This window comes from Triturus cristatus, chromosome 9 (genome assembly GCF_964204655.1).
Source record: "Triturus cristatus chromosome 9, aTriCri1.1, whole genome shotgun sequence".
Lineage (NCBI taxonomy): Eukaryota > Metazoa > Chordata > Amphibia > Caudata > Salamandridae > Triturus > Triturus cristatus.
The window spans coordinates 1,213,880,241-1,213,897,622 of record NC_140592.1 but is presented as its reverse complement, the minus strand read 5'-3'; the positions used below and the strand labels follow the sequence as shown (position 1 = coordinate 1,213,897,622).

General features: G+C 45.1%; 1 long non-coding RNA gene across 1 annotated transcript in view; it reads left to right on the top strand.

The window, feature by feature from the left end:
• LOC146799647 (uncharacterized) overlaps positions 1-1,387 on the top strand; it is a 116,699-nt gene extending 115,312 nt beyond the window's left edge. Inside the window, exon 4 of the long non-coding RNA XR_014969302.1 lies at positions 1,168-1,387. This is a non-coding gene — a long non-coding RNA (uncharacterized LOC146799647). The remainder of the gene's footprint in view (positions 1-1,167) is intronic.
• The last annotated feature ends 15,995 nt before the right edge of the window (positions 1,388-17,382 follow it).

Here is a 17,382-nt window from a genome sequence, read left to right as displayed (position 1 = left end):
ATCGTTTCAAGTAGACCAAGAACACTGTACTCCTCTTTGGTCTTACCAGTACACGTTCAGGTGTTCACAATGGGTATGTGGTGGTTTCAGTCCATCTGCGGTGATTGGGAATACCAGTCTTCCTTAACCTCGACGACTGGTAGCTGAAGATGGGCTTGCGTCAAGCAGTCGTAAGTTACCTCCAGATGACGGCAGACCTGTTGACATCACTGGGTTTTTCCATCAACATGCAGAAGTCACACCTGACTCCTTCACAGTGGCTTCCCTTCATTGGAGCCATCCAGGACATGGTGTGTTTCAGAGCTTTTCCTCCACCTCACCGAGTCGAGGACATTCAGGAAGTGATCCCGATGTTTCAACCCTTGACCTAGGCTTTAGTGAGAGTGGCTCTGAAGCTTCTGGGCCTCTTGGCTTCCTACATCCTGCTTGTGGAACATGCTTGATGGATATGAGGTCTCAGTGGGCTCAACTCCACAGGAACTATCGGAGTCCATCAGAGGAGACTGCAAAAGGCCTGCAGTGGTGGCTGTCCAACCACAATTGACCAGTGGCAGACCTCTCTTCCCACCCCACCCAAAGTAACAGTTGTGACAATTGCATGTTTGCTGGGTTGGGAAGGCCACCTGGGAGAGGTGGAGATCAGAGCACTCTGGTCTCTAGAAGAAGCGCCCCACCAAATCCACCTGCTGGAGCTGTTGGTGATTCTATTGGTACTGAACGCATTCATCATGACCATCAGAGATGGAGCGGGTACCGGTTCTCACAGACAAACCGGGTCCCATGTGGTACTGCAACAAACAGGGTGGAGTGGGGTTGTGGGTCCTGTGCCAGGAGGCTCTATGTCTCTGGAAGTAGCTGCAGGCTCAGGGATTACCCAGAACCTGGAAGAATCTTTAAACACCAAGGCCGATAAACTCAGCCGCCGTTGCCTAGAGGATCACAAATAGTGGTTACACTCTGTGGTGGAGCTCTTGTCTCAAAACATATGTGGATAAGAAGGGCCCATCAAAAAGGGCGGGAAATAATTTAATTGGTGCAAACAGAGGTAAAAGCATGAAAAATTGAGCAAAGGAAAAGCACAGCAATAATATAAAATTAGGTTGCATGATTTAATGGAGGGATAAGGAAAAAATTTATGTTTTCCTAACTGGATGTTTTCCACTGCAGAGTCCTGAGAAGGATGAGGAATCTTCGCGTGGGCTTATTGAATTCTTTATTGACCTTCACATACATGGTTTCAAAGCTTGGCAAGAAAATGATTTGCGCCTCCTGAGGAAATCCGACTGCTGACCCTGGTGAGAAAAGCTTTAATGAAGAACCTATTACGTAATAGGTTCTTCATATAAGCGGAGTGGAAAAGTGGAAACTGTTTGGTATTGTTGATCCTTTATGACCATCGTTATTAAATATTTAAATATATCATACTGTCTCTGGTTGTGGTTCTTCCTCCATTGGGCCACTTATGAGTGGATGCTCAATCCAGCACTTTTTAGGAGGGAGGCTTTTAGAAACGTTACCTGTAAGGGATGCTGGTCGGTTGCCATGGAATGTATGAGGCAGGTTGCAGTTTGTCTTCAGAATTTGAAGGGATCTGGATATGGACTCTGTGTGAGGAGAGGAGCAGTCCTTTTTAAGTGGAAGTGCAGCTTTCTGCCTTTCCTTTACTAAATGTTGGATTGCTAGTACTGTAGTACTCATGATTTTTATTCCAGGTCTCAGTAGTTTATTGCAGAAGGTGGACACTCCCTTAAGAGCCATTTGCCGGCTTGAGGGTGTGTGATGACCATCGAAGCGAGGCATGGAATACTCCTTTGTGAAACTCCTAGATGATGCCCTTTCTATTTTCATACATTTCTCGAGTAACAGAAAGGATCACCTGCCCCTAGGTTAGAGATATATTCTTCACCCCCAAGCAAGAGTTTAAAAAATCGCCCTGCAATGAGGATAGAAGATATTTGTATTTGATAAAGTTAGCCTCTTTGTTTTGTTAGTGCACGGCAGGTCTAGGTTAAAGTTTTTTCTTAATATATAAAATCAAATTATCTTACTATCTCACTGCAGTATATACACAGCAAAGTATAGTCACTTATTTTTGTTAGTTAAATGTTAATATTAGTGGCCCATGCCAGGGATATTGCCATTGTACGCAAACATATCCTACAAAATCTCCAAGAGCGTGAAGGCCTGTCTCACTAAAGGAGGGATCTATGCCCCTTTCAATATTTACTTGGTATCATCACCATGAGAAAAGGGGCGTGCAAGAAGAGTTGAAGCCTTCCCCAAAACCCTTTGCTACTTTATTTTTATTCCATTCCTGGATGCACTGAATGAGATTTATAGTTGAGAGGCATCCTGTCGGGTGTTACCCATTTAGTGCGCCAATCAATTGGAGGTCACAGGAGTCAAGAATGATGCTCTCCAGGGGTTGTCCCGGAAAGTGGAGTAAAGTGTGGGGAGCTTGGAACCACTATAGAGGAGATGTGTGTCCCCCACCGAGCAGACTGACTGCGGATGAGGCTCATGTAACCCCCTAGTCAACATGAAACTCCGTTGGAAACATGTATTGAGATGTATTACTTGTGGCCGATTGTAACTGACGACGCCTGCCAATGAATATATGCTGTCTGACTGTCGAATTGGTTTAATAAAAATAATTTTTTTTTAAAACGCACAAAAAAAAAAGAATGATGCTCTCCCGATTGAGTAGGCTTAGTGAAAGCCCCAGAATTATTTCAGGAATTTTCAGCAGATGCCAAATGTTTACTGAGAAACTATGAGTTGTTGGAAGGCTGTTGTTGTTTGCGCCACAGAGAACCAAAGGACCAAAAACGGTGCAAAGCAAGTATCAGGTGCCAACAGCTGCACGCACTCAAAGGACGGCGAGGCGAACCGAAAGTGAGACGACTAGAGAAGTGCCTTGGTTAGAATCTTATTTTGAAGGTGAAGGAAAGTAAAATGTTCAAGAGACCAGCAAAGTATGAGAGTCTCTGACAGAGATAATCCTAAAGACCACACTGCCTGCAGAAACCACACAGTAGACCAGCAAGTACTGGTACCACCATTTTATGAAGATACTTCGCTGCCGAAGCGGATCCAGAATGGTACAGTGCTGATGCAGAGGAACTGAGGAGGTCCTGTGTTGTTGAGAGGAAGGTCTCTGGTGCCGCTGGTAAGCGGGGTCCGGCACCATCAGTGACCACAAGACTAAATGCAGCAAGTGTACAAAGGATGTAAGACTGTATAAACAATAGTTTGTTGATCCCCCCCAAAGCACACAAATTAGCTGGAATAGATCACACACTTCGGGCACAGATTTGGCTGCTGACGTGGAGCAGTGCAAGCAGTGGTTTTGAATGTGGAGTTGCAGTGTAGCCTTAGTTTCAGACTTTAAGAACGCCATGAGGGGGAGCACATCTTGGGGTTGAGGATTTCTCTATCTACCTTTTTGTCCCAGATAGGTTCATGGGCACTCTAGAAAGGAGACACAATACCAGGATTAGAAGAACCAGTTACTTACCTTTTCTAACACTCATTCTGATGAATACTCCATCTAATCGCAGATTCCTCATCTTTAGAATATCCCCGGGTCAAGGCGGATCTGGAGCATTCTTCCAGTAATGCTCCCACTCTCCGGTCGGAGGCACTGTATAGATTTGTGGTGATTCCTTACCACCCCAGATGTGAAGTAGCAGAGTGTCATATTAAAACCTTTTTAGATGGTAAAACAGTCACTGCACAGGAAGGGGAGGAAGGAGGGCAGTATAATCTGTGGTTAAAGTATTCACCAGAATGGGAGTTACCAAAGGTATATAACTTGTTCTTCTGACGGATACTTATAAACTACAGAATCCTTACCTTCAGAATAGGTATGATAGCAATACCTCCCAAAGGTGGACATCTGGGGAGTGGACTCAAAAAGCTCTACAGAAGGGAGTTGGCGAAGCAACCCTGCCAGACCTGGCTGTCAAGGCAGTAGGGCTTTGTAAATGTGTGAACCAACGTCGACGTTGCAGGCTGGCAGATGTCTAGAACAGGTAGCCTAGGAGCAAAAACCATTGTAGTAGCCTTGGCCCTGGTGGAATGGGCCTGCAGACCTTCAGGGGGCAGCTTTTTGACCAGTGCATAGAAGATTTTGATGCAAATGACTATCCACATTGACAGATTCCTCTTCTGCACCACTCTCTCTTACTTCATTCAGACACCAGAAAATCCCACAAAGAGCGTACCATCCATGCCCTAGACCTTTGTGCAGGCCCTCTTAGGGTCCAGGGGATGGCGCCTCATTTCACCTTTGAAGTAATGAGGCATGGCAAAAAAGGCTTGCAGAGTGATCAATTGACCAACATGGAAGGGGGGCACAAACTTTAGTACGGAGGCCACAAACTTTAGTACGGAGGCCATCTGAGACCTCAGCACCAATTTGTCTGGAAAGGTGATATAAGGCGGTTGGACCGAAAGTGCTTGCAGTTCACTCACGTGTCATGCTGATGAAGTTGCAATGAGGAAGACGATTTTTAGTGTTGAGGACCTTAAGGAACAGCTATGCCTAGGCTTAAAGGGCGTCCCTAAGAGAAATGAGAAGACTAAGTTCAGGTTGCATTGGAAACATAACATGTTGTAGGGGAAATACGCGTGCTGAACCTTTTATGAAGTGCAACACAACCAATGACTTAAAGGCAGGTGTTCAGGGAAACACAGAAAGGCCGGAGGGGCAGATACCTTTTCAACATGCCCACTGCAAGGCGTTGCTGGACTATTTTAGGAACAAACAAAAGTACATCAGAAAGTTTGGCTTGTAATGGGTCAATGCTTCGAGCACCACGCCACTAATTCCTCCCAGTGTAGACTGAATTTTTAAAATGGTATTTGTTGTAAGGATAGCCTCCACCACCCCAGTCATCAAATAAAACTCTTTCAGATGCCACCGCCGTATCTGCACATCTGGAGGTGTGGGTTGTGGAGATTCAGTTGTAGGACCATAACCTGCTGTTGAGAACAAAGGTCATTGAGAAGTGAAACCCTGAACAGAGGACAAATATTCCGGAGCTCTGAGTACCGCTATCTCCTGACCAATGAGAAGGACTTGAATCCAGTCTGTCCTGATCTCCCTTAGAACCAGAGGTAGTGATGGAAGGGCATACAGGTTTCCATTCCAGCCAAAATGTGTCTCTTAACAAGCGCTTTGGTGGAATCTCCAGTGCATACAATTGTTGACACTGCGTGATCTGGACAGTAGTGAATGGATCTAGCTATGGCATATCGCATTGATGGAAGATGCTATGTGTCAATCGAGATGCTACTTGTGGTTTATTGGGCACCAACTGCTCAGTTTTTCCACTCCGTAATTCAGGGACTGCACTAAGTGGTTGGCAACCAAGAAAATATTCTGTTGGTCCAGCCACCTCCGGGGTGTAGTACCTTCTGGCACTGTATCCAGAAACTGCTCTGCCCAGTGCCACATGGCGGTCATGTTGTCCCTGAGTCCCTGCACCCACCTCCCTTAGATGGATGGCACGAAGGTTTTTAGGGAAAGACAGATCACCTGAAACTCCAGAAGACTGATATGGAGCTGCCTCTCCGCCAGAGGTCTCAATCTCCTCCAATCCATGATGACTACTAACCCATCGGTGACATGTCGGTAAGGGAGAGCCTGCATGTGCTACCTGGCATTTGGGATAAGTAGGATACAGGAAGCCATATAGCCTCAGAGCCATCCTCACCCAAAACGAGGTTTGATCCTGAAACATTGTAAAAATTGTCCTAAATATCTGAGTCGCTGTGGCAGATGAAAGGCTTTGTACGCCACTGTGTCCTAATGAATGGAATCCTCTGCGTGGGGCTCCGGTGGCACTTCAGCTTGTTGATAGTAAACTGCAGTAACTTCAGATGTTTGTCTGGGGTGGTCTACGACTTACTGCGGCAAGCCGGCCCTCAGCAACCATTTGTCAAGGCAGAGGAATAGGCATACTCCTGCACTCTGAAGTTTGGCAGCGCGCTCTAACAATTTAGTGAACACCAGAGGCACAAGGCCAAAGAGGAGCACAGCACGTTGAAACTGTTCCCAGACGGTCTCAAACTGCAGGTAGCGCCGGTGGGACTGTGGGACGGATATAGGAATCCTGGAAGTTCCTTGCATCCAAAGCGGGCAGGATCTTAGCCAGGGTGAATATTTTGAAGGCGCTTGTAGGCCTGAGGTCTACTTTCTTTTTTGTAACAAGGAGATAATGCAAATAGGATGTTTCTCTCTTCTACAGGACAGCCTACAATATCTCACTGGCCACATACCATAATGCTTGGGTGTACCTACCCAAGTGAGAAAATGTACTGATAGATCTATGGTCTAGACTAGCTGAAGAAAACATTCTCATCCTGATAGCGTCAAATCTTTCTGATTCCCTTCTGGAGGGCTGGTCAGGAAAGAATGTGCATTGACCTTACCTGTTGAAGCTTAAACAGTCAGACTATCCAGAGTAGGATGCTTGGTCAGGAAGTAGGGGTTCACTGGGAGTCGATCTTGGTCCCCTAGCCAAACTTCAACTGATTGGCAGGCATGATAATGGCTTGGACTTTGCAGTCAGAAGGACACCAGAAAAGGTTTTATGAGACAGCAATTATGACTCAGATTAAGCTGGTCTCTGTAGAAGAATCTCAGGTTAAATATTCATTTTTGGCTCATTAATTAGCACCTACTCTGTGAGAGTAACATGAGTGCCTCTGCAAAAAGGTATCTCTTAAATGTCTTTGACATAACAGATCTCACCCACATGGAGCAGATCTGGATGACACTGGGGTTGGCTATAGCCAAACGAAATATTGTGTGTCTCTGGAGAACGGAACAGGCACCATAACACAGAGACTGGAAACGGGACATAGATTGGTGCATGCTGGCTGAGACAGTGGTATACAAGGGTCGGGCTGCCCACAAAAGTGGAGGAAAATATGGGGAAAATGGAACAACTATTGAGGTTATCCCTGCACTTCCCTCTTTGGTGCTGGGCCTGACGTATTGCTCAGTAATCACTACGAATCAAATGCATCTCTGGCAATATGATTGGGGGGGGAGTATAGAGGCTATTAGTGGCTGAGAAGAAATGTACAACTGTGTATTGCTTATTCCTTTATTGTTACTCCTTACTATGTCATCAATAAAAAGATTTATACTTTTTTTTTTTTAAATGAGCACCTGCAAGTCTAGTGTCTCAAGAACCTTCCGAACTACCACCGCAAATGAAGTACTTTCGTCTATTGGAGGCCCAAGCGCAGAGTCATTGTTTAAAGAATTCTTCAGATCCAGTCTGACACCTGGGGATAGTCAAGAGGTGAGGAATCTGCGGGTAGATGTATCCATCAGGAAAAGGCTGAGCAACACCTCATGTCTAGTAGGGAATTAACTAAGTGTGGGCGGTAAACCCTGCTCCGCTCGCGGAGTTTTCTGCACGTTATGCGGAGCTCTCATTCGGCAATGTCAAGTTGGCAAGCGAGGAAAACCCCCTCCTCCTGGCACGATTTTTCCTCATTCACGATCGTCGGCATCAAGTTGGCGAGCGTGAGCGTGGAAAATAAACCTCCCGGCGAAGTTTCTAAACGCGGGCGGTTAGATTTCTCATTGCGAGTGATCGCGTATGCTCCCTACCGCTCGCGTTGAGAAACTGTCCGTTTGCGTTGAGAAAGCTGCCGCTCGAGTAAAAATCAACTCGAGGGGCAGAAAGGAAGCCGTGCCCCCTTGTCCTGTGCATGGCGCCATTCGCAATGATTGCACATTGCAGACAAGCACCTGGCACTAAAAATAACAGCAAACTGCGTTTATCTAACGCACTCCGCTGCTAGCGGAGCTCTGCATAGCGCAGTAGAGGTTTTTTGCACTGCGGAACTCTACGAACTTCGCCCAGGCTTAGAATTAACATGCCTCATCTACTCAAAAGCCGTGGCACAAGGGATCCAAAAAGAAAGAAACTCTGGATGCAACATCAACCATTGTAGATGGGAAGATATCTGACAAGATTTGGGGTTGAAAGATCCAGTTTCTGTTCAAATCTTCCTGCTCCAAATGCCATAAGACTAGGCCCTTTCTTCCTTTCTTCTTTGAACAATATATCAAGAATGCCTGAAATATATATAGAAGACCATTTTAATTTGTAGCATTTCACAACTGTGCCACCAGGTCTAAGACCTATTGGTACACCAATGACCTGGTTTCGTAGGGCACTACAGCCTTTCAATGTTAAACTAACAAAAGAAAGGGGACAGGTTTTCTTTAGATATATATACTCCTACGTAAGGCTACGCTTGTTTGTCAGTCATGCCCAACTCCAAGTGTTCTTTATTTAAAAAATGTTTTAAGGTTTGTCAACCCACCACACACATGCTCATATCAATTACAGAGAAGAAAAAAAGTGTGGCAAGTCAGAAAGTACCTCACATAAGCATCACCCATAGAGCTACTGGTTGGTACTCACCAGTTTGCTCACGTTGTCATCATCGGCAACTTTCATGACAAGAAAGGAAAAGGAGAAAGTGAAAATCTTTGCCCAAATCTTGAAATCGTGTAAGAGAAAAGAGGTGAAGAAGAATGTGTCGATCGTATCATCCATCAACCATTTGGGCCCCTTTAAGTGTAAAAGAAAACACTTTTCTAAACTAAAATGAGTTGTGGGTAACTTTTGTTATACATACTTTAATTTCCACAGTGCCCACACTCAGATTAAAAAGAATGGCATGCTTAGACCATCTTAATTGGAACGGCCGACATGTTTCATTGCCATGCAAGTTTTTGGCAATTTCATCAGGGCACGGGGACGCATCTCCACCTATGTCACCCAAACCCGCTTTTTAGTTGGATGATACGATCAACACATTCTTCTTCACCTCTTTTCTACTCAAAAGCCGTGGCACAAGGGATCCAAAAAGAAAGATTGTGCCAGAGACATGAAACACACATATGAATTAATGTTCTGTGTCGACATTGTCACACTATTTTAAAAGTGTGTATAATTAGAGGCATAATTAGAGGCATAATTACCAAGTGGTTGCCCGGTGGACTCCTACCAGCAATTCACTCAGAAGGGGAATAAAAACGATTTTTAATAACTTAGAATTAACATGCCTCATCTGCTCAAAAGTTGAGTTAGGTGAGGGGTCCCTTAGGGTGGCAAAACACATACTGCAGCCATTAGGGACCCTCTTTAGCCGCCTTAACCTAGGTACCAGGGATACCACTTACAGGGTGTGCTAAGGGTATTTTCAATTGGGGGAGAGTTTAGGGAAAGAGATCTGGCACTGGAGACCTGGTCAGTAGGAACACAGTGCATTTCTGTCAAAATTGCTTCAATTACGAGGCAAAAAGTGGGGGTGACCATGTCAAAAAGGGGCACTTTCCTACAGCAAATCATTAAACTCACTCACAAAGGACATCATGGCATTGTCGCCACCAAAAGAACCCTGAGAGATTGATTGTGGTTCCTGCACTTGGACGTGAGTTGAGAGGGAACTAAAGGAGTGTCACTTACGTAATTGCCTTTCTCCTAAAGTGGCACAGCATCCACTAACCATGTCTGATCTTCCTGCACGTGCGTGGGAAAGAGTGGCTGTTGATTTCTTTGGGCCCCTAGTAAATGGACATCAACTCATGGTAGTCATTGATGAGTATTCCCGTTTTCCTTTAGTGGATGTGTTAGACCTGGCATCTTTTGGCGTGTTTCACCTGAGTTTTTGCTTTCTCCCCTCCCGGTTTTGACTCGGTTTTTGCTGGCTTAGTGTTTCTGCGCACTTTTCTCTCTGCTGATCAGTGGTCAAGTGCTCCTGTGGCAAATTGTGTTATGGATTGGGGTTTCCATGATTGGGTATTTGATTTACTTGTTAGTCCCTAGTAAAGTGTACTGAGTGTACCAGGGCCGCTAAATCAACTGCTGCTAGTGGGCCTGCAGCACTGATTGTGCCACCCACGTAAGTAACCTTAAAAAGGTAACTCAGACCTTCCATTGCAGAGTCTGCGCGCAGTTTGCAACTGCCATGTCGACTTGGCACATGCACCCACTTCCCAGGCCCTAAAACCTTCCCTTTTCTACATGTTAGTCACCCCTAAGGTAGGCTCAATGGTGCAGTGTATGTAAAATGTGGGACATGCCCTGGTGTGGGTGGCATGTCCTGATAGTGAATTACAGCCCATTTCGTTTTTCACTATTACAAGGCTAACTGTTCCCCATAGGACAGAATGGGAAGTTTGTTTATAACATCTTATAAACATAACTGGCCCTGGGAACTAGGTGGAAAAATAAAGTTTAGTATGCCTGAACTCCGAATCTAAAGATGCATCTTTTAGTGAAGGTGATTTTTACATTCTGTGTTTGAAAATATCACTTTTAGAAAGTAGGTCTTTTCTTGCTCAGTCATTCCGTGTGCCTCTGCTGGAATGTGGATTGCCTGTCTGGGTTTTGGATGACAGAAGGCTGGGGAGCAGGAGGGCTCCAGATAGTCTAGGGAAAGGGCTGAATAGACCTGGGCTGCAATGGGGGAAGGGGGAGGAGATTTCCTTGCACCTCAAAGGGCCTGGTCTGCCTCTGACAATGCCGTCTCTGCCTCCTGCCAGGAATTCACACCAGAGAAGGCAGAACTGGTTCTGGTTGGGCGCAGACACTCTCTGCCTAAGAGATCAAAGGATTTTGGGATATAAAGATTGAGACCCAGACCCCTGAACTTTAGAACTCTTTTGGATCAAGAAGACTGCCAAGAAGAAGAGCTGGAGAAGCTGTGAGGAGGACCTACCACTTTGCTGTGTACTTTGCTGTGTGGCCTGCAGTGGCTGCTTCTGTCTTGGGCAGTGAAAGGACTGGACTGAACTTTCTGCAATCTGCTTTGTGAGTTTCTCCAAGGGCTTGAGGTAGAGCTTGCCCCCTGTTCAAGAGGTCTCAGGAATAGCAAAGACTTCAAGCTCTTCTGCCCGCAGCACTGGGGACTGTGCGTTTTGTGCTGCAACAAAGGAAAAGCAACTCGACGACGTCTACAACGCCGCTGCCGACTCTGTGTCCTGATGGCACCGTAGAGGGCACCGCCGCACCGCGACCCTGGTCTCACCGATGATGCCTGCTGACGCCACCACCGAGCCGCTGCTCGCACCGCTACCTGTGGGCACTGCACTCTGCACCGCCTCGCTTCACGACAATGCCTTGGCAGCGCAGAGGGCACTGCCGCAACGCCGCACCGCGACCCTGGTCTCACCGACGACGCCTGCTGACGCCACCACCGAGCCGTTGCTCGCAACGTGACCTGAGGGCACCGCACTGCTGCACTTCGCACCACAGCAAACGACGCCTGCCGACGCCAGCGCTCCTGGCTCCAACAGAGATGAAATCGACCTGCAACGCGGGTGACTTCGAGGGCCCCGACTACTCCTGCACCGACCTCCGGAACCGACGCCTGCAGACGCCGTGTTTTTGGAAACTCAACCAGAGGTCGCCGGCGCCCTGCATTTCTAAAAGGTGTACTGTTTACGGGTCTTCCCGACACTGTAGCTGGCCCGCGACGCCACGGTCAGCCAGAACTGTTTAAGTTTGTTTGCTCACGACACCGTGATCATCAAGGAACTGTTTTTAAAGCGTATTTTAATAACTGTAGATTTTTAAGTACTGTATTGTGGATTTTTATAGTTTTTGGTAAATATTGGATTTTTTTTAACTGGTGTGGTGTCCTTTTGTAGTGCTTACACTGTATTACTGTTGGTTATGTGCAAATGCTTTATACACTGCCTCTAAGATAAGCCTGACTGCTCGTGCCAAGCTAAAAAGGGGGTGAGCAGGGTTTATTTTAGGAGTGTAACTCCCTTATCCTGACTAGGAAGAAGGGTCCCTATTTGGACAAAGGTGCAAGACCTTGCCAACTTGAGACCCCCATTTCTAACAGGAGGAAATGTCATTGACAACGCATGACAAGGTCATTCAGCGGCTAGAAAACATCTTTGCCGCTTGGGGCATCCAGACCTCCTTAAATCTGACAATGGTCCACTATTAAATAGCAAGGAGTTTCTATCTCGACTCAATGTTAAGCACCAAAAGAGTACACCCTTGTGGCCCTAAGCTCACCGTGTTGTGGAACAATTTATGGGCACCCTAAAGAGAGTGATCCAACGTGCATTGATGGAGGGAATTGAGCTGAGTCAGACCTTATGTCATGCCCTCCATGCCTATCATTCGACTCCTCACTCCTCCACTGGTGAGTGTCCTGCCACCTTGCTGTTTGGTAGAGCTGTGAGAACCAAACTACCACAGTGGACCAATGAATGAACTCGGACTGCTGACAAGGTTCGTGCCACTGACACTGCTCGAAAAACGTCAAATGAAGACATATGCTGATCAACGTCAGAGAACTCAGGAAATCATCTATTAATTAGTGCAAATCCAATTTGATACATAAGTTCCATTTATTGCAGCACGGTGAGAGATGGACATGTATCTTCAAGCTCCAAGTTTATATGAGACCAACAGTAAATTCCAGCATTTCTCAACCACATAGAACATGGAACACCATTGAAAGAATAACATGTTGCATGCAGGTGCATGCGACCCAATGACAGGCATATTTAAAGTGAACATGCATATAATAGAAAACATGGAATGTAACACATCTCCCTTATTAAAAAAAACTAAAGAAAGAAAGAACTATTTACACAAATTCATTGTATCTTTTTGGAACTTGTATAACACGTCCAGAATACTTGACCCTGCTAGCAACAGAATCATTTTTGTCAAAATTTACATTTGTATCAGAATTACCTTTAACAGAAAAATTAAAACTAGGACACTTAGCCAACCTTTTGACATTCCAAATTTTTCCATCTTGTGTCATTACACTATTAGTAAAGATTTTTTTTAACTGGATAGCTTGACCAAACGTATTGGTTCCTTTGTTTATAAAACCAGGTTTGAGAATTTTTACCCCATCTCCTACTTGGAAAGAGCGTGGTTTCGTCTTCCATTTGTTATCATACCAATTCTTGGTTTTTAATTGTTTAACTTCCACACGTTTGGCAACATCATTTATACACTCTTTTCTAGAAATAACATTTTGTGAGTTTTCCCTTAACCACCAAGGAAAAAGCTTTGGATGCAGGATTTCTTCCTTTGAAACGTTTTAAAGGACTAACCTCGGTGGTGGTGTGAGTGTGATGCGATAAATCCATAAATGTTCTCTCAAAGCACTCACCAAATTAGAACCCAATGTGAGAGAATCCACCACAAAACCCTTCAGTACGCGGTTAAAACGTTCCACCTGACCATTTTCATGTGGGTCATAAAGTGATGTGAACCTGTGAATGACATTACACTCTTTAAGAAATTCTGCCATTTCAGAAGAAGCTAATTGAACACCATTGTCTGTAACTAAAACAGATGGACATCCTTCACGGGTGAAAATTTCTTTAAAAAAATGAATAACAGCACATGTGGTAGCTTTAGGAACAATTTTACTTCAGGCCACTTAGAATGATAGTTAATAATCACTAAAGCATATCGTGAAGATTCTGGCAACATGTGGAATGGATCTGAAATGTCAAACTCAATTTTTTCCCATGGTTCAGATGGCCATTTAACAATCTTTAACGGTGGAGTATGTGTCTTAAGCATTCTTTCACTTGAAACACATTCTGAACATTCTCTAACTACTCTGTCAATGAATTTGTCCACCAAAAATAGGTTCTAAATAAACGTTTCATTGAAGAAATACCTGGATGTGTTTTATGTGCAATTTGTAATATAACTTCATACATACCCTCTGGAGGAAAACATTTGCCTGACTTAAAAATGAAGTCTCTTTCTAGTTCTAAGTCTTCCAAAACGTTGAAAAAGGGTAAAAGGTCAGACCTTAACATATTTTTTTGGGGCCAACCATTCTTGATGCATTCTTTTAACTAAAACCATTTATCATCTTTCCGTTCACATTCACGCCAAAATTCTTTAGTTATATCTTGAAATTTATCTTGAAGATGTGGCGGCTCCTCTATAGGGCCGTTTGGGCGTTGCCCCAGTGCTTTCTCGCAGTGCGAGAAGCAGAAACATAAAATGGTAAAAACTACCATTTTATGTTTCTGCTTCTAGCACTGGGAGAAAGCAGAAGTGCCTGGTTGGGGGCGGGGTCCTGCTCGAGGGCAGGGGGGGAGTGGCTTACCCAATGTTGTGGGCACTGACTGTTTGGTCGGCCCCTGGAGCCGACCAACAGTCAGTACCCACAACAATGGGTAAGCCACTCCCCCCTCCTGCTCTCGAGCACGACCGCCCATTCTCCCCTATTCTCTATCTAGGAGAAAATGGCCCGGCTGGGGCGCTCTCCCCTGCGCCTCACCTATCACAAGCGTTGTGATTGGCTCCCATGATAAGTTGTGGCCGTCGTCATCATCATGACTCTTGAAACAAGTCTGCCCTCGGTGCGCGCCTGTTCTGTAACCCACTCGGAGTCCCGGAATGGAATACATGGTAAACGGGAGGTATGTAAGCCAGGCCGCAAACATTGCGTCATCAGCCCAATGGTGCCGTAAGCCGGGCCTTTGATGTGTCTTGGCCTTAAACCGTAGCCGCCCCCGAGCACAGGATGAAAGTGAGAGCGCGGGAATGAACTTTGAAATTGTCATCATACTTCTCATTTCGTTAAACAATGGCGACGGTGAAATAAATATTGTCAATTTTGTTTGTGCGGTCGATCTAAAAAAAACGCCCTTCGCAGCCATTGCCTGCACCCTCCAGCTAAGAGTGCAGCACCCTAGTTAAGGCAATAGATTTGAGGTCAGAAGTTCAGACCCAGGCCTGGCTCGGTCATGTGACACATAGTGTGACTCTGCACTCAAGTGGCGAAGTTCTCAGAAGCATGGAAGTGCGGCTGTGGGATAACTGAAGACGGTATGCGTCGATGTACTCCTCTCCACTGCCTAGAGTGTGACTCTAAATCCTGGTGACCAGTGGGGAGTAGTTTATAATTGTGTTATCAAAACTATTTTATTTTTAAAGCTTTCCAACGTGATAAATACGTCGAGCGTGATTGACTTCAATTTACACTGTTGAAAAGGCTGCTTCCAATACTGATAGACACCGGATTATACTGCGCGCTGCCACCTGCTTTAAGGACATTTTCTGTCTTCAAACAATTATGATACTAATTTCTCACTTCGTTTCTTATTCTCGCTGGAACTGACATGTTTTTTGTTCCAAAATAAAACGTGTTTGCAGGTACCGCACACTAACTTGATAAGCATTTTTGGGTTTACTTAATCTGGAAGAATGTGGGAGCTGGCAACATAATTTGTGTAGATTAGCAGATAATTTGTTGTTTGAACAGAAACGTTTTCCAAAATGTTGACATATATGAAGGTTTTATTTTCCACTTTGGTTCAATTGTTGCATTGCTATTCTGGGGCCTATCATGAATGGACTTCACTCCATCGGTGGGCAGCCCAGTGCCACTTTTTATGCACCTGCAGTCAGTCGCGGCTCTTTTCTCTGATTTTAAAATACCAGCCACCCGGATCCTCAATTCCCACCCTTTCACGAGAAACCCAAGAGCTGCAATGTTAACACTGACCAGGACAAGCCCCTTTTATCACGTAATAGTAATTTGCAGATGGTCAGCAAAGGGGCTATTAACCAGGAGCAATGAGTTCGAATTAAAATATGCAGAACTCTTCGCTCAGTACGCGCAATACCGCCAAAGGACCGTACTTTTCATATGTCTGTTAAAAAAAATGTTAATTCGAACCGTAACTGACAACCATGCTGTAAATGTACATTACATTACACAGAGCTTGAAAGTGTTCTAATAGACCTGCTTCAAAGGTGCAGAACAATCTACTGCGCTTCAGCTAGAGAACCAGTTTCATTATTTTTTTTTATCTGAGGCGCAGGTGTGAGGCTTAATCATTTTCTTGTATAGACCGCAGCACGATATGAATAGCCCCAGGCAACCCATGAACTTTAAAGTAACGAGGGCACTGGAAATAAAAAATGATTTGCCCAGGATCACGGATTTTAGTCAAGTGGGGAAACTGGGATTAAAGCACGGTCTCCTGGTGCAGAAGTCTGTAACTTCTTCATCAAACCACACCCCTCCTCAGGATACTTTTCCCAGTGAAGACAAAAGGATACATGCATTACAATGTATATACCGAAGAGTGAAAGTGACTGGCTCTAGTCTGTGCACATCATCCTTCATGCACAATATTCTGTGGTGCACTTCCTCTCTGATCAAAATGTCTGTTTTTCCCTAGCCCTGTGTCTTGTTTTCCGATTGAAATCTCGAATAATGTCCCTCTTGAGACTTAAGTGTTCTTCCCAGTTTATCTAATTTTGAAACACTGATACATTGAAAAGACGTCTTGCACGCCACCTTAGATCTTTTTAAATCTCTCTTTTTATTTACTGATATAGTTTTAAAATCTGCTTTGGGGTGGAGTAGACCACCATGCCCCCTTGATAGGGCGGCACCTGCTCAGTGACTAAGAAACTGGAGGTTGCGGTATTATACTGCTTGTACTAAGAGACCTGCGAGGGTGGAACTGCGGAGAGTGTTGTGTGTTGTGCTCCGAAGGTTGGCAGTGAGATTGCACATTTAGAACTGTTGGTGTATCATACCTTTCCTGCTGGAGGGGCAGGAGTCCAGTTACGTTACCCATGGTGTCTCATTTTATTGTCTATCGCTATATTGCCATTAATGCACCTCATGGTGTGTTTAGAGTTCAGCTATCTTCACGCGCTGGTCTTCGGGACTGCAACATAGATCAGAATCTAGTGGTTGTTAGATTGGGGTCATTAGTGGTATGCACGTGGTTAATATGCTTCATTGGCATGTATGTTTGCTTGTATGTGTGAGTTTGCATTAATGTTCTTTTGTGTTTTCAGAAGTCGGTACCAGTAGGGGTGTGCCATGTTGTAGGGGTGGAAGACACAGAGCCAGCACATTCACAGAATTTACAAATATGTTTTGGCGGCTGTTCAATCCATATCTGCTATCTTCCCCTTCCAGTCCCATCTCTGGGTTTATCTGCAGCGACTTACGATGTGCAGGTCCCCTTTACTTTAATTCCTGTCGCTCTTCTTTCTTATTTTTTTGGCCCCTGGGCATTGTCTGTCACCGGCCTGCATTGCCCCGTGATGAGTGGTAGAAGGATTGGCAGAGAGTGCTAAATTGGTTTGGCGGAAGCACAACAGCACTGTTGAGGGCACAATGAAAAAGAGCTTCTTACACTGTGTACTGATTGCTTAGCCTCACTCCAACACATGAAGATCACATTTGCTTACAGTACATGATATTCCATGCTTTGTCTTAGATGTGTGGAGCATGGTAGCGCAAGAGGTTGTGTCAATAACCGGGGAGGTGAACTGTGGTTATGCTCAATAAGCAGCAACCTAC